Below are 23,585 nucleotides of genomic sequence, written 5' to 3' on the forward strand. Positions count from 1 at the left end.
AAACTATTTTTTAAAATTATAATACTTTCATTGGAGACCTGAATCTGGAATAAATAATTTGCCTAAAATTATTTCACTGTTTCACTTAGGAGCTAGAGAGAAAATAGCACTCTTCAGTAAGAACAAGTCAATACACTTGATTTTAAGTGTTTCCAGCATCATTAGCTTTGTTTGTCAAACTAACTCCTATAACTCTCTGAGCTTCAGTTTTTATATTTCTTAATTTGCTTAAAGGACACTGTATATACCAAGCAAGTTTGTTGAAAAGAGTAAGGTTTTTAAAAAACCTGTGAAAGTTCCTTGGAAGCAGAAACCATTGTTATATTAATAACATTACTTATAAAGCCCTTTAAAAATAGCAAAGGAGAATGGTCACATAGATGGATGAATGGATAGGTGAGTGGATGGATGGATGGATGGATGGATAGATGGATGGATGGACGGATGGATGTATGAATGGATGAATCCATAGATAAAAAGATGGATGGATGAACAGATGAATAAATGAATAATGGATAAATAAATAAAAGGACAGATAAATATTGATACAGTTGCATGTTATTTAACTCACATATGTTATGTCACTGGGGAAACTAGAACTTACGAGAGCTCAAGTCCCTCATCCATATCATACAGCTAAGAAATGAAAAACTATTCCTCATTAAAGCCTACTCTTTCCTCAATAGTAAGTGAATCTGAAAATAGCTTTAAACTATATATGCTCATTATTTCTCATGATTCCATGCGTCAGCCTGGTGGCTCTCTGGACGGAGTTGTCTCAACTGGCATAAAGCTGCAGTTCACCTGGCTCACCTAGGCACACTGGGCCAGCTGCAATATCTGGATGCTCCTTTCATGTGGCCCCTCTTCCTCCCACAGGGCAGTCTTAGCTTATTCACATGATGGCAGAAGAGTTCCACAGAACAGCAAGAGAAGCGAGCCCCAGTACACAAACACTTCAGAGAGACTCTGCTTCTGTTCCTTTGCAAATGTCTCAATAACCAAACAAGTCATATGGTCAAGCCCAGATTCAAGGACAGGGAAAGAGACTTTACTTCATGATGAGAGTAGTGTCAAATGGATGTAGACGCACATCTAGAGATGGAAGGATTTGTACTCATGTCTGAAATCTACCACACCATGAAATCTACAACACCACAGAAACCACACATATTATTTGTATTTATATATGGATGTTATACATTTGAATTTACATATTATGTGTCTACGTGAATTTTACTTCGGTGCTTAGGAAGCAATAAAAAGAAACAAGGAAAATATTTCTTCTATCTTGTCTTAACCTAAATTAAAAAAAACAAAAACTATTTAAGAAGCTTGAACCTCATGCATGGTACTTGATATGCCCTTACAAATGTTTCTATGCAGTTTGTTTTTGTGCTTTTATTATTTTGCCCTAGGAAACTGATCCTCACACAGATTTAATCTGAATTATTGCTAACATTTTAAACATATGGAGCATGCATGAAAAAAAAATCTGAATTCCTGGTTTTTCTTGACATATCAAAAGCACTTGTAACACTAGGCTCATATGATCACATGATAATTCACAGAAGATGAGGGTACCTTATATGAGGCAGGAGCTCTCCAGCTTACCCGTATCTACATATATCTCCTTGCATTTCCCTCCTGACACTAAGGTTGAATGTTCAGTGAAAGGGAAGGTAGAAAATGAATGACTAGAGTTTGTTTTTAAACTCGGTATTACTAGCCTCAGTGATCTCTGCTATAATTATTATCAAGACAAAGAGCCACTTACCTCTGACTTAAGAAGTATTACTACAGGGTTAGTAATTAACATCATTAACATGTCTTGAACTTGGCATCATCAATTAATTAAAAGTAAGTTTTTGTTCTCTTGGGAATTTAGTTAATTGCATATAATAATTGAGGTGAGTATATGCCAGTGGTAGGGGGACAAAACGACTTTATAAAGAGACAAGAGATGAAAGTTTCAACTAAATTCTGTCTGTAAGTGTCAAATCTGAGCAAATCACTTAACACCAACTTCTTTCCCCACCATTTAAATAGGAAGAATGAGAGAGACTTCTTCACAACCTTCCAGGGATGCCTTTGGTCTTTAAAACTAAGACAGATGGAATGCACATATTTTTTAGAGGGAGGAAGGGAGGGGAGTTGAGGATCTTTTAAAGTATATCCTAGGTTCTGCTAGGTTTAGTCATGCTATTTGGATTTAATAGTAGAATCAACACTAAGAATCTTTAGCAGAATCTTGGCTTGTCAAACCTGTACCAAGCAAAATACCCACATTTATCTGATTGTATTTAGACTCAGGTGCACAGGTACCAAGTTGCCAGACAAGATCAAAGAGAAGTTTTTTCTGTTTTAGGCACATGCCATATACTTGGTCAGACAATTTCTCACCACACCTCACTTTGTTTTAAGCTCTGCTGTTTCTCATCTTAATATTACAGAGAGATGGCAACATTCTAAACCTAACGTGTGTGGGCTCATCCTCAAAGCCTGTCTCAGGGGGAGAATGTATACATACTGAAATTTAAAAGATATTTTTGAACAATGTATGTATCCCATTAAAACAAGCCCTTAAAAGAATAAGACAATTAATATATATTACTTTGAGTCCTTGAATTTGAGTATCTCTACATCTTGATTCCATGGGCTCTTTGGCTCCTTAGTGTCTAGGAAGAATCTACTCTCATCATTCATGGAATGTTCCTTCTTGAAACCCAGCTGCATGCTGTGAAGACGACAAAGTAGCCATGTGAAGGAGAATACAGGCTCAGTCTGAAATGTCAGTCTGTCACCAACACCATCTGCTAGGTATGTGAATGAAGCCATGTTGCCACTTTCGTCCATCCCAGTGACACCATACAAAGCAGGTGAACCACCCAGTTGAGCCCTGCCACCACTCCTGGCCCAAAGAATCATGGACGAATAAAATAACCATTGTTTAAGGTAACTAAGTCCTGGAGTTTGTTACACAGCAATAGATAATAGAAACACTTCCCAAAACGCAATTATTTAGACTGGTGGGAAACTGGTGACAAGTGGCATATTCTTATTTCCATAAATACGGATGACAGTTAAGTTTTATGTTTCCTTCTGGTGATCTCCTTAAAAAATGGGCAATCCCTACAGGCTCAGTCTTAAAGTTAAGAATCTGACAGAGTTGGTCCAAGGAATTTTTGTGAGTTATGAAGGATATTTGCTTTTATTGACTCAGTCTTTGAGAAGAGATATTCTTGTGTTATGTGAAATAGTTTGTTTTGGGGAGAGAGTGTATGTAGGTGGGAGCAAGTTTGGGTTCAGCTCGCTCATTTCCAAAGAGTAGTTCATTTTCTAAGGTCCTCTTAGCACCCATCGGCAGTAACATGAATGGGACAAGCAAATTCAGAAACGAGCAGTCTAGTTTTCCTGTACATTCTTTTGGCAGCAGTTAATGAAACAAAGAGGCTTGTTAGTATTTCCTATTTGAAATGTGTAAGTCCATTAAAAGGAATTCAAAGCCCAGCAGAGGTGTGCACCAGCTCTGAGTACTAGAATATTCTTTAGTTGCAGCCAGTAAAGGAATCACATAATCATCTTTCTTTTTATATGAACATTTCAATTAAGAATAAAACACACAGGGGGCGCAGGCAGAAATTCAGGATGTAACTTTTTTAAAAACCTAGTATTTTCAGCCTTCATTGTGGCATCTGTGTTCACCAACTCAAAGCGCACTTGGCAGTGAACACAAACACATTCACATATGCAGACGAAGCCACAAGCCTGAGTAGGCTGATTCAAAAGCAGGATTCTCAGTTAATGGGTGTATTTGGCATAATGTTGACATCTACATTGTAGTAGAAACTGTCTTTGAGATTACTTCACTTCCTTATGGTTGCAAACTCTCTTACCGTGCAAAACTCTCAGAGTGACAGTACTTTTAAAGTAGGTTTCAGATTTTAACCATGCCATCATTTTCTAAACCAGAAGGGTAAGGCACACATAGATACCTGAAAAATCACCTGATGGTAGCAGAGAGGGCAAACTCAGGGTGCTTATAGGAATTAGCATTCTTCTACTTCGTTAAATCTCAAAACTTGCTTTCCAATCAATTATTTCTGATTCAAAAGTGTGCAATTATTGATTGATGACTATAAATAACTTCCATACTATTTTTTTCTTCCACCAAATAATAAACCATTTTATCCTCCCCACCCCAGGTGCTGAAATCCTTTTCTCTATCTTTCATCATCAACAAAACTGAAGTTAAAATCAAGGATATAATTAGTCTTGAGCAATGTTTTAGTTATAAAGTAAAATAAAACATCCAAAAGAGAAAGAAGAGTTTAGCTTAGTTTTTACTTCTTTATGTTTTAATTTTTAAATAATGAATTAAAGAAACTCCCCACTGAAAGCCACACACCATTTAATTATGTTGCTTATGAATGCTTTAGCTTGAGAATTTACGATAACATGTAACTTTCCTGCCTGTTTACTATTTACCAGTCACTGTATATGCTTCTTTTCCCCCTCTTGAATTTCTAAGAAGAACTCTCTTACTTAGATACTATGTTTACCTTTTTTATCATTGAGAAAACTGAAGCTTATCAAGGTCAAGTAACTTGGCTAAGTTACGTTCAGTAAACCATGGATTTGAACCCAGGCCTTCCTGACTCCTAGAACTTGCTGTCCTAAGCTTTGTATTTACTGCCTTCCCATTGCTGATACTGACAGGGTAAATAACAAGACTTTTGCAGGTTCGGTCAGCAAATGAAAGCAACATTATTTTCCACCAAAGATTGGCAAAACAAACAAACAAACAAAGCATCACTGTTTGCTAAGGAGAACTTGAAGAAACCGCAGAGGACTGATTCTAAAAAATAATCGTAAATTCATTAAGAGTAGAGTTACTAGTAATTTGGAGACATTAGATTTTGAAAGTACAGTTTCAATAACCATTGCAGTGATATTTGTGAGCACAAACGTATTTTTTGAGTTGTTTCATGAGTTTCTATGCAAGTGCCACGTGATAGGGTTGAAGCCTGCTGTTGGAATTCCCATAGACACTGTCTCCAGGCCCCATCATGCCACTACAGACATCATTCTAACAAGCTGCTGTGCAGCTCCACGGCCATGCTGTCCTCTTATTCCCAGGGCTAAGAACCACTTCTGTGTTTGACATCATCATTATTTTAGGCTTGGATATTTTTAGAAGGATGGGATTAACCTGGGGAAAATTCAATTGAGGATGTCAGGAATCCTGGCATCTTTAGCCACTTGAAGGGAAGAAAACAGACCAGCTTTGTAAAGTCTGAACGGCCTGGTGATCTCTCTCTCTCTCTTTCTCTCTCTCTCTTTCTCTCTCTCTCTTTCTCTCTCTCTCTCTCTTTCTCTCACTCACTCTCTGTGTGCCTGTCTGTCTCAAATGGAACACTTGTCCTTAGTTGCTCTCTTAATTGCTTCTCATCAGCAACATGAGCTTTTGTTCATCAGCCTCTTCTTATTGTCATTGCCTACAAGTAGAGCATCCAGCTGGCAATTCGTAGCACTTGCTGTTTATAACCAAAGTTGTATTGCTCTTTGATGAGAGACAAAAAAATAAATAAAATAATAAAAACAGAAAAAGAATGGCATGTGGGAAACTAGTAACTAAACAGAAGGGACATCCATTTTCGGTGAGAGAATATAGCCCAGTTCTCAATGAATAGTCAAGGTAGAAAGGCCTGAGAATACTAAATTAAATGTATACAATCACATACTTATTCTCCTATGCTAAACATTGACATGATTTTAGTGTATTCTCATTCTCCAACCTTAATCCTCAGACTCAGAGGCCCTGACATGCTTCTACATTATCTAAGCATCACCCAAACACTTAACTTGTCTCGAGTCTCAATCTCATTCTCATCCCCAAACTAGCAAATAAACTTGCATCAGTGAGCATGAATTCTTGGTCGTAGTTTTATTTGGGGCCATCTGCAATATTAGGGCTTACTATGTCCATCCACGATGCTGTGCTTGCCTTTGCTTCAGGCAACTTCAGTTCTATAGTTGTCTAGGTATTTGAGTGCTCAGTGTTTGACATACTGGTTTAGGTACTCAAAATCCAAAATGCAACCCTCAGATTAACTAGTAACTCTTAAAATGAAGACCAAAATAGAATTTGGCACAGTGCATGACACAATTAAAGAATTTCAAAAGTACAAGTAGGAAATAGATGAATTTATAAGTGGGCAAATAGGAAAAAGTAGAGGTGCTCCATGACTTACAACAGAATGACATCTTGCTAAACCCATTGTAAGGTGAAAATATTGTAAGTTGAAAATGCATTTAATAGACCTCACCTACCAATCATCATAGCTTAGCTTTGCCAACTTTAAACATGGTCAGAACACTTATATTAACCCATAGTTGGGCAGAATCATCTAACACAAATCCTATTCTATAAAAAAAGTGTTATTTTATTGAATACAGAAAGTAAAAAGAAAAAGAAGGTTGTATGGGTATTGGAAATACAGTTTCTCCTGAATGTGTATTTCTTTCACACCATGTTAATGTCAAAAATTTGTAACTGCAGCCTGGGCAATGGAGTGAAAACTTGTCTTTAAAAACAAAATTGTATGTTGAACTATCATAATTTAGGGACCTTCTGTAATTGGCCCAATGCTATAAAACTTAAAAACATCAGAACAACACCATGGGTTATCAAATATTTGCTTTTACAGAGTTTTATCGTTTTCAGTGAGCTAATGTGTATTTTATCTCAGTTGACATTCAAGTAACACAGTGAGATAAGCTGGACAAACATATATATCCTGTAATATGGACAAGGAAAGTGCGGGTCAAGAACTTTGGAAATGATAGATTTGTGTTAGGATGTAGCAACAAGGAAAGTATGAGTGGTGCTCTACTATTCATGACCGGAATAACAGGCACTGGAGCATATATTAACCCTTGGAAATACTTGAGCATATTTTAAACAGAGGAGATTTTTGATATTCAGATGGTCGAAGGCCACAACAATAAAATAAAATAAATGACACGCTGGATCAAAAATTCAGGTGTTCTTTCCAAGGAATTCCTTAATCAGGAATAAAAAAAGAAATACAAAATTCTGTCCTACTTAATATGTATGTTGAATCTCACCATTTCTCAACTCAAACCTATATTGGTTTCTCAACTCAGAGAGAAAGTAAATATTCTACAGATTCAGTACCCCTTGCCTTTCTGAACCCATCTTCTGTTTTTCTTTATTTTTATGAGTACCAAGCAGTTACAAATATTAAACGTTCATGACAACTCAATAAGGGAGGTACAATTATTGCTCATCTACTTTAGAGATGAAGTAATTGAGGCACAGAGCAATTATGAAGCTTGCCAAAGGTCACACAGCAGGTGAGTGGTTGTCACCAAGCAGTGTGTCTGCAGAATTCACTCTCTTATGGACCCACAAATACTGTCTCTGTTGCATTCAGCTGACTTCAGCTACCCTAGTATTCTCGCTCTTATTCAGACGTATTAGGCTCCTCTCATCTCAACTCTAATTTGTTATGCCTGGAAAGTCCTTCTCTTTACATATCTTACTGGATTTTCCCCTCTCTTCCTTCATGCATTGTCTCTATGATCCATTCCTTTATTATTTTATTTGAAATTGAAATCTCCCCTCCTTCTCCTCCTAATTGGAGTCTCTAACCCTTTGAGGTGCTTTATTTTTATGAATAGCACTTACCAAATTGGACATTATAATTATTTTTAAATTAATTTGTTCTTTACTTGTCTCCCATGAAATAGAATGTAGTTTTCTCTGACAGGTGGCAGCTGTGGTTGTATCATTAGTCCTATAATAATGGATGGTACATGGTGGACACTGAGATGTTTGCTGAATGACTTAATGAACTTACTGAAAATTCTTCAGTAAGGGTCCCTCCCACAGAATTCAGATTCACTATGCCAGAGACCACATATATCTGAGTTAAAAAATAAAACTGAACAGAAAGTAATCAGCTCAAGTGATTCAGATGCGAGTGGTCCATGTACAACATGACATTAAGGTAATAAACTCTTTGAAAAATGAAAGCATATGAAATACACTTGGTTTTCCATACTCTTAAGCTTGAATTGTCTTGTATTGTATTTTTAAACCAGAATCTGATATAAAGATTTTATTGCTCTGTACTAATAAAGTTATAGTTCTTGATTTGATACTTTCTGGAGAAAGTATATTCCAAGTTTCTAGTAGAATAAGTAAACTCTATGTAGTTACTTCTCAAAATTATTGAAAGTCAATGTAGACATGCAAAAATGTCTTTGGACTAAGTAGTTACATTGACTATCAAATGACAAAATCACAGCAAATCTAATTTAAAGACTTAGTTGTCTTCTATTTGTGATTGTAGAATTGGGCAACAGCTCTTTCTACAAAGTAGAATGACTATTACAATAAGTCGGGCAGAAAAGTTGAGCTTTATAGCCAGAAAGTGACTAAAGAAATCAGAAACAAGGAACAAGAAAATTGTTCATTTCAAAGCCACTTTCCTTATAGGCTTAAAACAGAGGAAAGTGCCTGATTGTGCTGACTCAGATTCAGTAGAATCTCCTGGTTTTTAGAAAAAACAAGCTCATTTGAAAATTCAGTTTGATTACGTGACACTTAGCAAAAGTGACTTCGTTTTGATTTGATCTGGAGTCAACCTTAGGTGCTAAGGCCTAGAGCAGGAGCCTCATCGAAAACAATGATGTCTTATAAACTTTGTCTAGCAAGATTAAAAGCTAATTCCACTTAGTGATTATATAATAAGAACATTTTGTATTAAAACTTAAATGCATGTAATAAATTTGCAGTCTAGATTTCAGATCCATATTGTGTGAAATTGTTTGCAATTATATGAATTGACATTCAGATTTTCTCAAAACATGTAAGAAGAACATGTTTGAATGTATAACCAAAAGAATACTATAACAGAATTTTTTAAAATCAGGAGGAAATGAAAAGAAATTTAAGTGAGTGGACTTGAGAATGAGCAGACTAAGGAAGGCGAATACCAAGAACTAAGAAGTCTACTAGTGGAGTTTTTCTTAACATTATTTTAACTCAATCACAGTTTAATTCAGTAATATTAGGATATCCAAGTATCATAAGAAATACGATCTGACCCACAATTTAAAGAGAATACAGTTGCTAAATGGTTGCTCTTGATCTGAGAAGCTATGGGTCTGTGGGGCAGTGAACAGGAAAAGATTTACCATTAATCTCAATAAATGACCATTTTTCTTTGCATTTGTCCAATCGCAAACAGGAAGTGATGTTTCTTTTCAGCTCAGTACATGAGGATTTCTGATCAAGCCAGACATAACAAAATTGGGAACACGGAGTGTGCATGCAACAGGGAGAACAAAGATTAACAGAAACAGAGAAAGAGAGAGAGCCCTGCACTGTAACATAAACATTTCTTTTATTGAAAACTTACTGAGTTTAAAAGCATTTTTCTATCACATAACAGAATGCAATGCAAAACTTCCATAACTAGGAAGTGATTAATATTTGATAATTATTGAGCAAGTACACAATTTTAGAGAAAGTCTTACTAAGATAATGTCATTTATAAAGTCGCCACTCCAAACAGAAGAATAGGGAGTGCTGCAACAAGATAAAGATCATTATTATTATTTTTTTCTCTAGATTGGTTAAGAGAGATAAAAATTCAGTAGGGAGGAGAACCCAGAAAGATTAGTATCGAGGTCCACCGAAGGTTTATTTTATGTTTATAGATAAGTGTGTGATCTAAAATGTATATATGATTCATTCTAGAGTTTGACTTCTGTCTTATTGTACAAATCATCCTAGTAGCTTCTTAATTAAAAGAACTTTTTTTTTTTAAGTTTCTAAGCTGGGTGTGGTGGCATATACCTTTAGTCTCAGCTACTTGGGAGCCTGATGAGGATTGCCTGAGCCCAGGAGTTCTAGGCCACCCTGGGCAATGAAAAGAAACCCCATTCATTAAGAATATAAAAGTAAAATATTTCAAGAATTTTAAAAAATCAGGAGGAAATGAAAAAGAAATGTAAGTGAGTGGACTAGAGAATGAGCAGACTAAGGAAGGCGAATACCAAGAATGAAGAAGTCAACCTAAATATACCTAAAAATATTTCATATATTTCAGAGCTGGGTATATTTTATACACATATAACATTATATTTATACATTATATACATATGTTACATTTTATATACATTTTCTCTATCTCTATCTCTATCTATATCTATCTAACATTATATTATCTTTTCCTTTCTAACAACTTAGCCTAAGCCAAAATGAATTCTATCTACAAACAATGAGGTTCAAAAGGGACCCCAAGAGACCGTAGTATCAACTGTCACCTTAATTTTGGTCTTATGAGACCTTGTAATGGGCTGTATTGTGTTCCCTCAAAATTCCTATATGAAAATCCTAAACTCCAGCAAGTTAGAATGTGACTATTATTTGGAGATAGGGATTTAAAGGGGAAATCAAAAAAGAATGTGGTAATATGGGTGGGCACTAGTCCAATATGATTACTGTCCTTATAAGAGGAGGTTAAGACACAGTTGCAGACAGAGGAAAGGTATGTGAAGACACTGGAAGACAGCCATCCACAAGACAATGAGAGAGGACTCAGAATAACAGCTTATATGTATTGGGTGCTTCCATGTGCCCAGTAATGAGCTGAAAGCTTTGCTTTTTTAATCCTGCCGCCTATAAACATATGGGTTTGACATTATTAATATCCCCACTTCTCAAATGAGGAAACTGAGTTTTAGAGAATTTAAGTAAAGTTTTATTGCTGGTAGGTGGTTATCCATGTATTGCCGCCATCTCTGTCTAATCGCAAAGGCCTGATCTTAATGACAGATATTTGAAAACTGTAGATATCTGTGTCTGATATCTGGAAGCTGCCAGAATCTAGAAAATGCATCATTTAGATGATTACAAGTCATTCAGAGTTTGGTACTAGGAAAAGTAAGCATCTGAATAGTTGGTGAGTTGCTCCAGATTTTACTTGGTCATTCGCTTTTCGAAAGCCAAGCACATGAGACGCCATTAAACCAAAGGCTACAGATCATCGTTCTGCTTTTAAGGAGGAAGTTTCAGTGCATCCAGAAGGAAGGATATACCACCTGACTCATCCCAGCTCATCACAACAGCTCTGAGAACTGCAATATCAGTTACCTGGAGACTTGGGTACTCAGACAGCCACTGTAAAACAGCATGCACCTTTCTCATGAATCAGTGAGACTAAATGTTCTACGTGCAGGCACTTTATAAGATCTGGCCTTGAAATTTGGGTTTTTGTTGTATCATTTTTTCAAATTATATCTTTCCTTTCTTTTGTTTGGAAAAGGTGATACAGACACTGTTCTAAAGAATTTATTTCCCCCCTAAAACTTACAAAGTTTTACCAACCGGAGGTGTTTGAAGGAAAGGTCATCCTGTGAAAGAAATAATTGTTCCCTTGGAAAGAAATAATTGTTCCATTGAAAGATATTTTTTTCCAATATTCTTTATTGTAGAAAAAGCTCACAGAGCACTATCTTCTCTCTAAAGAAATTAAGGTGTAATAGCTTATGAATTTAAATGCAACACAGCAGACTTAGGGAAATTTTAAGATCCATTAGGTTATCAAGACTGTCCTTCTGTAGCCTACTTTAAATTCTCTCTGCAAGGTGATTAAAAGTAACATTTAATAACAAGTCAGTTGACAAGTAATTATTTAGCACCCACAGGGTATGGAGCTTTTTACAAAATGCTCAGAATTAAAACCTCTAAACTTACAAAATGAAAAGGGAGACAATAATATCTTTTTCTCTGAGCATAGAAACAATATTCAGTCCTATTTTCTCCCTTCCTACCATATTTTAGAAAGATAGGCTTTCAACAATTATGCAAAAAAAATTAATAACTTACATTTTACAATATTCCTTCCTTGGTCAAATTTCTTTTCATTATATTATGTGATTAAAACATTATTCCTATGAAGTAGAGACTGCATTATTTTTCATATTTCAAGTTAGGGAACTGAGGCCCAGAATGATAAAATAACTTGTAAATACATACAGTTGGGGGAACAACCTGAATGATGGTCTAGTCTCAACTTCTCCTTCAAATCACATTGGACCACACAAAGTGATAGTATAACAGGAATTTGCAGATGCAGTGAGAGTCTCATTTAACGTTTGCAATGCTTTTGGGACATGATCTTTGAGCCTACTCTCTACACGCAGCAACTCTGAGAAATATACCTCTGCTCTGTGGTTCAGCAATGCTCTATGCACGTCCCTGCTATAGCAAAGATCACCCTCATTCCTATTGCCACCACCTTTATCTGAGTTTCCTGCAAAAACTTGTAGCCTGTACCCTATCTTCAATCTAGCTTTTCACTAATCCATTCTTATTTCCATGCTGCTGGGAAAGACATCTTTAAAATGCAAATTGGATTTCCAAACTTTTCTGCATGAGTATTTAATGGTTTCCCAGAGAGTTCATGAGAAAGACAACATCCTTAAGGAAATTTTCCAGGCCCTCCTTTGCCTGGGTTTGCTGATCCTTCTATTGCCATCTTGCATGCATTCTTCATTTGGCTCCTTACAGTTCCTGGAGCAAGCACTTTCCCTTGACAGAAATCCCCACCAACAATAATAATGAAACAGGATAGCTTCCTTGATCCTTTTGCAGGACTTGTGAAGGTGGTGGCTCGTTTACTCAGCTGCTGTGCTCAATCCCTTATGGCAGGGAGCACATGAGTGGATGGTTCCAGCAAATAAATGCACCAGCTCCACTCTGATGGAAGCAGTCTTGGTGAGGGTCCCATGGCAGCGTCCAAGCATGTTACAATGTTCTTTTAGCTCTGCCATCTGAAAGCGGGTAACTGCGACCCCCAGCGCCCCAGAAGGCATGTGTCACAATCAGTGTTCTTTTAGATTTGCCATCCACAGATGACTAGGTGTTAACCAGCTCAGTGGAGGGACAGGATGACAGCCTCTTACACCCTGCCCTCTTGGTACCCAAGTTATTTTCTGGCATCCAGGAAGAATCAGGTCACATGAATGAATTGAAGGGTAGTGAATGTAGAGGTCTTTACTGAGTAGTGGAAATGGCTCTCAGAGCGAAGCGGAGCTGTAAAGTGGGTAGAGAGGGAAGATAATCTTCCCCTGGAGTCTGGCCATCCCTGGCTGAACCCTTCTCTGACCATAGTCTCTGACGTCTAGCTGCTGCTTCTCCCCTTCATGTTCAGATGCTTCTCTCTTCTGCGTATGTATGTGTGTGTCTACTGAGTCGGGGGTTTGGGATTCTTATGGGCACAGGATAGGGGGCGGGGTCAGCCAAAAGGCAGCATTTGGGTGGGAAAACAGGGCTAGTTCCCACTTTGGACAGCAGGTCCGGGCTTGAGGGTGGAGCCCTCACCAGGTACCCCACCCTCTTCCACCCAGTATTTCTCTGCCTCCTGTCCATATCCATAACACACTCACACAGCTTAATCTAGTTAATTTTTACCCAACCTTTAGTTTGCTGAAGTCCAAAAAATTGTATCAGATTTTTTTTATTATAAGTTCCTTTAACACTGCATTTTTTTTCTTTTTTGAAGTATTGGTCTTGGTAGAAAAAATTTGAGTTTACGTGACTAAGGTCAGTCTGAACCTCCAGAATATGAGAACAGGGATCATGCTTTATGTTTTGCTCACTATTGCTTCTCAGAGCCTAGCAAAGCACTTGCAGCATCCTAAAGGTTCTGTAAATGTCATTTGAATGTTAAAACAATTTTTTGGCTATGTTGACTTTCACTCCAATTGGATTCCAAGTTATTTGAGGGCATAAACACCTGTTTTACATGTTCTATTGGCATATCTTCTGGTGTTCTGCACATTAAAAATACTCATTAAATATTCAATAAATGAACTAATGCTGAATGCCTTTTCCACATATTAATAAAACACTCTAGTATTCTATCAGAAAAGGACATGTGGCAAACTTGTTTGTGGTGAATTTCCCCTGACAGTTATTATTTTCTTGTTTTAGTTTATTTATTTATTTATATTGATTTGAACAATATGAGTTTAACTTTCTGTTAGGTAAAAAAATGTTGAATGTAATCAATTTCATGTAGCTCAACCTAATACTTCATACCACCAACTTCTTCTACCTGTTATAGCGTATTTTGCAATGAAATAAGAAATATATACCACACACTTGTTAAAACTCCAGGAATTGAAACTAAAAAGCTATAGGTAAGGAGGGGAACTCCAATGTACATTCAACTCTGCCATTATATTGTCATTAAGAATATGGTTTTAGCATTCCAGCACTTTGGGAGGCTGAGGCGGGCAGATCACCTGAGATCAGGAGTTTCAGACCAGTCTGGCCAACATGATGAAATGTCATCTCTACTAAAAATACACAAAATTAGCCAGGAGTGGAGGCAGGTGCCTGTAATCCCAGCTACTCCAGAGACTGAGGCAGAAGAACTGTTTGAACCCGGAAGGTTGCAGTTAGCCCAGGTCACAACATTGCATTCCAGCCTGGGCAATAAGAGTGAAGCTCTGTCTCAAAAAACAAAACAAAACAAAAAAAGAGTATGGTTTTAGCACAATTAAACTTAGCTCTGAACTTCACTGAGTAGGATAAGAAAGAAGAGCAGCATAGATTCAGACTCATTTTTTGTAATCAAGTTTAAATGCTTACATTTTACGCAATTAACAACCTTTGATGAAATGTTTTAATGTTTGAATGTGAAGTTTATACAGCCATAACCTTTCTTTTTCCACTAAATTTCCCCCAGAAATCAGGTTACGGTTCTGTATATAAGAAAAAAAAAAAAATGAACTTAAGGTAATTTGATATATATACATACATATTATATACATAATTATATACATATATACATTTTAAATACCTATTTAAATATAAAAATATATACACAAGTACCATCAGGCAGTAATTATGGGGGTACTAGTAAATAATGGGTATAGATTAGTTTATATATTATTAATATTGTAATTATATTAATATGTATATAATTATGTGTTAATATATATTATTGATATATTATCTAAAATTATAATATATATTTGTTAGCACTATAAAAATCATTTTATTGATGAATAGTTTTATTTTCAGATGAGTTGATTTAGCTTTCCTATCCCCATGGGTGACATTCACCAAATAACTTTGTAATTCCACTTTGTCTTGTAATCTTTATTCAAATATTTTAATGCAGGCATAAAATATCCCCTAGCTTCCATGGATTGAAGTTTCAACAGTTGTGTTTCCACACCCCTTTCAGTAGTACTAAGGCCTTTCCATCCCCTCCAATAGAAACTGATTTCTTCTTTTAATGTACATTGTAACCCTCTAATTCTAGTTTTCTGACATGATTCATTTTCATACTAAAATAAAAGAGGCAGGATTCTTCCTAATTTGTATAATTTCTGATAAGAAATTCAAAGTTTTGATTTGAAAAATCAGCTATAAAGGAGGCTCAAGAAGAGAGAGAGAAAAAAATCCACAGAAGTGTACTGGGTTTAACGGTCTCTCAAAAGCGTGTCCACCCGAAATCTGCTTGGATAACTGTTAGCAGTGGATGGTGTCCAGACTCTTGACATTTTGAACAAAGAATTTGACAAAATGGACAGACAAAGCAAGTAAACAATGAAGCAACGAAAGCAGAGATTTATTGAAAAAGGAAAACATACTCCACAGGGTGGGAGTGGGTCCAGGCAAGTGGCTCAAGAGTCAGATACAGAATTTTCTGGGTTTTAAATGCCCTCTACAGGTTTCACATTGGTTACTTGGTGTACACCCGAGTGTAAATGAAGAGGCTGAAGTAAAGTTATGAAATTATTTACTTGGCATATAGCCTATGCAAATGAAGTGGATGAAGTGAGGTTACAAGTTATTTACTTGTTGTACATCCTATGCAAATGAAGAGGATGTTTCCCATCATAGCTGGAGTTGCAAAGTCACTTACTTGGTCTTATGAAGTTGGGGTTTTTCCCTTTGATTTAGTTCTGGAAGCCTTTAGGTTCCCTGCTTCCAGACCCTATTCTCCTGCTTCATAACTTCATTTCAGAGTAGGAGTTTTGCTGATGTAATCAAGTTGAGATGAAGTTACAAGGGATTAAGACCAATTCTAATCCAATTACCGGTATCTTTATAAGAGGAGAGGAATGTGGATACAAATATACATAGAGAGAAGACAGTCATGTAAAGATGAGGGCAGAAATTTGAGTTAAGCTGCCCCAAACCAAAGAACCCAAAGCATTGCTGGCAACTGCCACAAACTCGAAGAGAAAAGGAAAGATTTTACCTAAGCAGCTTTGGAGGGAGTGCAACTGGGACAACACCCACCCATATTTTAAACTGCTGTCTTCCAGCACTGTAAGAGAATACATTTCTGTTGTTTTTAGCCACCTGTTTGTGCTCATTTATAACAATAGTCCTAGGAAACTAATACAAGGAGAAAAAACTTAGAAACTGTGTTATTTCCTTTCCATTACTCAGATTCTTAAGGATAACAAAATTCTCTGGCATGCCAGATCTTTCTCCATCTCCACTTATGAGAAGGAGCACTGAGAGTTAGAAGATGGTAAAGTAACAGAAAAAAATTTGATCTAAATGTTAAAAAAGCAGATCTTAGGAGGTGTTTCTTGGATTACTAACAGTACGTTACAATTGCGAAGCACTTTCTACTAATTTGACCCTCAAGGACCCCTCAGATGCAGATAAAGCAAATGAGAAAGCTCTCAAATGGCAAATGAAGAAATTCAGAATCTGAGAGATTAAATAACTTGCTCAAGTTGTTCAACACATCAGTACAAAAGCTTGAATTGGAGCCTAGATCTCCTCACCCAGTACTTTATTTTTACTGTTCTGCCATGAATCTCACAAACAGATACCACTACCTTCTGATTTTCTGATGTGATATTTGACCTTCTGTTTAAAACTCGGTACCAGTAACCCCATGGGCTGAGTTACTTCACCAGAGAGGCATTTGTGGCGCTGCTGGGGGATTCAGCTTCTGTTAACTAGCACGTATGGAGTCCTTTTTATAAAATACACTTGAAAGCCACAGAAAATGTATGTGGGTTGAGAATAAGATCCCTACGACAGGCAAAGGGCATTGAGAATTTAAAAGAAATGAAAGAATAGAGTTTAAAAGTTGCTGAAAGTGCTCTTGGGAATATGATTTATGACTTGAAACATAAAAGGTCCAGAACAAACTACAGAATAAAGAACAGTGGCTCCCAACTCTCAGGCCACAGGAAAGTGCCAGGCTGAGAGCAGAAGAATCCTCTGAAGAATGTACTAAAAAGAGCCTGACCAGATCTTCTGTGGAGGAAATTCTGACTTGACAGATCCAGAGCAGAGCTCTCTTGAGTGATTATGAGGTCTAGGCAACTTTGGGGATTATTGGTTCTGAGGAGGTGTAAGGTTTGTAATTGGAGTTCAGCAAGTGATATGGTTTGGTTGTGTCCCCACCCAAATCTCATCTTGCATTGTTGCTACCATAATTCCCATGTGTTGTGGGAGGGATCTGGTAGCAGATAATTGAATCATGGGAGCAGTTTCCCCCGTACTGTTCTCGTGGTATTGAATAAGTCTCACGAGATCTGATGGTTTTATAAGGGGAAACCCCTCTCACTTGGTTCTCATTCTCTCTGTTACCTGCTGCCATGTAAGATGGGGCTTTCACCTTCTGCCATGATTATGAGACCTACCTAGCCACGTGGAACTGTGAGTCCATTAAACCTCTTTTTCTTTATCAATTACACAGTCTCGAGTGTATCTTTATCAGCAGCATGTAAATGGACTAATACACCAAGGCTTCTCAATAGTCAAACTCTTCCTGTCCTCATTAATATTACCCATGTCTGCCTAATATCTCCATTGGAAGGGGCTCATAGAATGTCCAATACATAATATAGAAGGATGGGGAGACTGAGGCTTAGGACTTCATCTGATTCCTCTTACATCAGGGAAAGACAAAACTTTCTGCTTTTTGTTTGTTTGCTTGCTTGCTTTTGCAGTACCTTTACATGTTTGTGGTCTCTATATTACTAGTAGTCTCTTTGTACCTGAAACTGGAGTCTGCTGGCAAAATTGTAAAGCAGGAAATATTCAGGATTTGTCCATGATCCCTTTCAGTGCAGTTCATCCATCAAAATATCCAGCCTTTGTGGGAATACCTGATTGGAAGGCAAAGCATGGGCAGAGGACACAATATAGTCAGCTCAATGAATTAGTTCAAAATATGAAATGGAACATTGCCGGCATTTGGAACTTCCTTGATCTATTTAATAGTTGTTATTTTTTGGGGGGGAATTACATATAATACTGGTGCCAGGATCTTTGTAGTTTTGATGGCTTCCAAGTCTCCTAATCCAGCCTATTGTTTTACTTTATGTGAATTGCCAATCACATCTTCTTGATTGCTCTCTTTCTCTCTTTCTTCAACTCCTGTTTAGGTGTTCAAAATATTTCCACTCTTTCCCAAATTAATTTTGGTTTCAATAGGACTTGATAAATTCACTTGGAATAAATGTTACAGGCTGCTTCTTTCAAAATGTGTGAAATCTCAGAATTTGGCATAAGTGGTAAGTTCATAGTAGAGCTATTTTGGAGCTCTGTAGCTTTCCAACTTCCTCTCAAATTATACTCAAAGACAGCTATCTATTCTCACTGCTATTGAAGACACTTCTGACTGGTGTAGCCAAAAACAAACCATGTTGCTCTAACTTTTTTCTTCAATTTTCAGTTGTCCCTATTTCTAATGAGCTAGCTCTAGCTGTGTGTTGGTTTATTAAATGCTTAAATTGCTCCAGTTGAAGCTCTGTACTACATTATTAATTATTAACCTCCTTCACCCTCCTTCAAAGTTGCCTTTTCAAGGATTTGAAGTGATTGAATAGGCATTCAAATGGTAATCTAGGGACTTCCAGATTTTCTGAGAAAGCCCTAATGCTTTGATGTTCTTCAGAACTTGTGGCATGCAGGGCCTGTCTCTCTTGTAAGTTTTGTAGTATCCACAACCTCATTGGAAACCAGAATAATTTATCTTGTAGATTTTCATTGCCTTTGGCTGCTGGTCCCAGTTAGATCAAGAAAACAAAGAACAGAAGATTTAATTTGGTGTTAAGAATCTCAAAAGGGCATTTGATATGAGATTACAGATACAGTCAGGGTTTTTTGTTTTTTGTTTTTTTATTTTTTTCTTCTTTGCCTTTATTCAATTACACACACACACACACACGCACAGAGACTTTACAGTCAGGGAAGAACATAGTTAACATCTAACTGTGGCATGGACTATAATTACTGTAAATATTACTAAGAGAATAAATTTGTATCCTGGATCTTCAAGTTTTGGAATCTCTCCAAGACCAAGTTAGAAACAGAACAATAGGTAATACTCTAAGGATGACTAATTAGCCCCTGCTTTGGAATTTCAGTTCCCACAGGATGTCTCTAATGATTATTTTTCACTAGTGTTACCTGTGGAGGCTTGTATAACTTGAAGAGCTGAATGTGATGAAAATAGCTCCTTCCAGACTCTCTGACTTTATTATCAATGGGTATTTCATAGAAGCAAAGAGCACCTTTTCCTAGCTCAAATTTGAAGAAATAGAACAAGGTGTTTTTAAATGCACATACATAGGATCCCTCCAAGACACACATAATTGGAGTTAACAAATTTCATCAATAAATGATCTAAAAGAAGACTGGACAGCCTAACAAGTAAGGATGACAGGCACATATTTTGCCCCATATATACAATGGAATTTGCCTCTTTAGTTCAGAGCAGGACAAACTAGTTAACCAGAGACCCTATAATTTACAATGTACAGTAGTTGTATTTAATGAGGCCACTGAGAGACTGGAGAATGTGTGCAGAAAGCCGGGAGAGGGAAACTATAATAGAAAACAGAGGTTTCCAAATGTAATTTAGGAAGACAGAGAATGGTATAGTAAAAATTAGCATCACAGCTATGTCTAGAGAAACCTTTTTTTATTCCTCAGCTTCCATTAAATCAAATACTAAGTGGCAATTACTGAAATACAATGGGCACAGTCAGGATCTGACTACCCTTAACCTTTCTGTTTTATACACCATTTGTCCCTGGTCACACGATGCCTCTGTCACATGAGGTGACTGTTATACCATAGACTTCAATGCCATGTGGAAAAATCTAGCATCTTCTGGATGGTTCAATTATTCCAGGTAATTCAAGACATCTTTATTGAGACATCCAGTATTCAGTGTGTGTTTAAATAGACTTTTGGGTCCTGAAAAGCATAGCGTTAAGTAATGTACAGGTTATCATCTGTTTAGGAGAGAATGGGGCAGACTGACTGATTCAGAACTGTTAAGTTGAGGGCACACACTTAGGACAATGTACACAATGAAGCCCAACGCTGTAAATATTTATTACACAGTGGGGTTCAGAGAAGCCTACACTAAGGAACTAAAAATTAGACAAGCTGGGTCAACTGGCAACATCATTAATATTTCATATTTTTGTTTTCTACTTATCTCTGCCATATTGTTAAATGGATAATTATTTCAAATGATTCTTAAAATGTCTCACAGTCTTATCAGGTTGTTCAGCAATTGCATTTGTATTTGATCAACTTGGTAACTGGGACTCAGAAATAAAACTGGCTTGCTGTGGATTTAGCCCTAAATTAATGACACTTCCTGGAGGTTTAAAGAAAAAGTAAGATGGGGTACAGAAGAGGAGAAGTTATCTCACCAGGCCACAAATCACCTTGATGTTTCCACTCTCAAGCTGTTTTACCAAATAGATTATTCTACATGCTATCCACAGAAACTGGAAGTATCAGACACATTGGACAGTGCTTCATAGGGACAGTTAGAGAGGCCCAATTCAGGAGAGGGATCTTGCCATAGAGTGGACATTTTAAATGGCCAGATGTAATCTGGGTTTATTTTCTAAACCACCTATTTATAAACACCCACGTATACCAATAGCAGTTTTCCAGTTGCTAGCATCAAGGTGAACCAAATCAGAATAAACCTCTCTATGGTGTCTGGAAAGAGTGGCACCCATTATATGAAAAAATATTGTAATGGCCAGGGTTTTGGTAGGTCCTATGATGGTTTTTGACTTTAAATGATAAAGAGGCATCAGATATGCTACTGGTAGGAGTGAGGGGAGTGAGTTGGGAGGATTGGAAACAAGGAGTATCATTGCTTGATACTAAAGAGACATTGAAGCTTAGACACATGTCCTTAGGACTTAAAACCCTGGTAGCATTTTCTACACATACCCCTTCCTTTCTGCACAAGCCTGGCAGACTCTTCTGTTGAGAATTATTTTCTTGTTAGGATGGAGCTTCATGATAATATTTAACCATCTTTATAAAAGAAATTCTTTTAGGGCCCTGAATAGAGTTATGGAGATGAGAGTCTTAAAATATAATTGAGTCAAGGTTTTGCAACCCTCCACATGTCCTTGAATTCCAGAAGAATCTTTCCATCCTTCCTGTGGTCCTATGTTCAGGACCCACGTTCTTTGATTTCATATGTGTGCCCATGTATCTCCAATCCAGCCTAGTTTAATTAAGCTCACCAAGTCTCACTTAATCAGTTATTTAATTATGTAGTATTGTATCAATTGGTGGAATGAGAAGAGGGAAATGAGGGGAATTATGAAAGCGTTTATAAAATAAATATATTACAAAGCCCTTCAAAGACCTTTAAGAACCTTAAGAGAATCAAATAAAGACAACATACCACATATGCTGGCCCTCCTTATCTGTGGGTTCCACATCTATGGATTCAACCAATCAAAGATCAGAAGTATTCAGGGGAAAAAATAGATGGTTTCATCTTCCTAACATATAGATTTTCTTGCCATTATTCCCTAAACAATACAGTATAACAACTATTTCCAAGGCATTTACATTGTATTAGGTATGCAGAAGGATGTGCATAGGTTATATACATATACTATACCATTTTACATAAAGGACTTGAGCATCTGTGGATTTTGGTATTTCAGGGGAGTTAATCCCCTAAGAATCCCAACAGATATACACATGCACACACACACCATCATAGGTACACACAAACAGTAATTTCTTTAATAATGAAATAAATAAGTAACCAAATTGTCTGAATAAGTCTGCTTTTAACTCTGGTGTGAGCAGATACTGGAGCTCTATCTTTTCAGAGCCTCCCCCAGCACCTCCTGGAATTGCACTCAAGGTCATGCTTAAAGTCAGCTACTGATGTTAATCCTGCCACAGCAAATTCTTCAAATCCATGTTCTTACGTCTTTGTGTTCTTACTATGCACCAGTAGTCGCTTGCAAAAATATAATCACTTGAGAAGCTTTAGAAAAGTATCAAGAAGTTTCAAGCATATACAAAAGTATTAAAAAATACTAAAATGAGCCCTCCTCTGCCATCACGCTGTTCCCATAATTCAATTTATGGTGAATCTTGTTTCTTCTAAACTTCAACTCACTTTTCACTCCCCAAATATCTCATATATTTCATAATTGTGTCATCCAAAAAATATATATCTAGTAATACTTTAGAAAAGGAAAATTTTAAATGTAATCATGTTCATTATCACACCTAAATTTAGTATTAACTCTTTGATATTATCAACTAGTTTTAAAATTAACTTGACTGTATTATAAACTATTATTTTATAGCTCACTTGATTGGATAACAATTAGAATAAAAACTTTATATTCTAGTTGGTGGTTGATATCCCTTATGTGTTTTTAATAATTTTTTAAACTATATTTTTTTAGTAGAGATGGGGTTTCACCATGTTGGCCAGGCTGGTCTCGAAATCCTGACCTCAGGTGATCCACCCGCCTCGGCCTCCCAAAGTGCTGGGATTGTAGGCTTGAGCCATGGGTGTGGTGGCAGGCACCTGTAATCCCAGCTATTTGGGAGGCTGAGGCAGGAGAATCATTTGAATCCGAGAGGCAGAGGTTGCAGTGGACCGAGATCACACCACTGCACTCCAGCCTGGGCAACAAGAGCTAAATTTCATCTCAAAAAAAAAAAATATTTTCTCTCTCTCTCCCCTACTCACTCTCTGGGTCTCTTTTTCTCTTTCCCTGCCCCTTTATTACTAAGTTGTTGATGAAACTGGGTTGTTTATCTTGTTTCCCACAGATTGGATTTTGCTGATTATCTTCCCAAGATGTTATTTTATACATTATTTTGTTTCTTGTGTTTTTGAAAATAAATCTAGATGCTCCAACAGTTTCAAGTTTGAGATTTTGGAGGGCAGAAGGTATGTCATGTTTGGCGGTTTTCCTTTTGGTGATGTTAGCGGTAACTAAAGATAATTGCCTAGATTCATTACGTCAGTAAGAGTTACAAAATGATGATAGTCTAATTCTAACCTCCCTTCTTCCTTTATTGGCTAGACTACTTCTTTTAAAGGAAATCCCTTCATCCAGCTAATTTGTCATTCTGAGGTGCAACACGTAGGGGACAGGTAAGGTTAAATGTCTGATTTATGATCTCTTTCCCTTTATTATAAATTTCTAAAATAATAAATTGGTGCCCTATCATTCTCAGA

This window comes from Rhinopithecus bieti, unplaced genomic scaffold (assembly GCF_001698545.2).
Source record: "Rhinopithecus bieti isolate Rb0 unplaced genomic scaffold, ASM169854v2 scaffold_6782, whole genome shotgun sequence".
Taxonomy (NCBI): domain Eukaryota; kingdom Metazoa; phylum Chordata; class Mammalia; order Primates; family Cercopithecidae; genus Rhinopithecus; species Rhinopithecus bieti.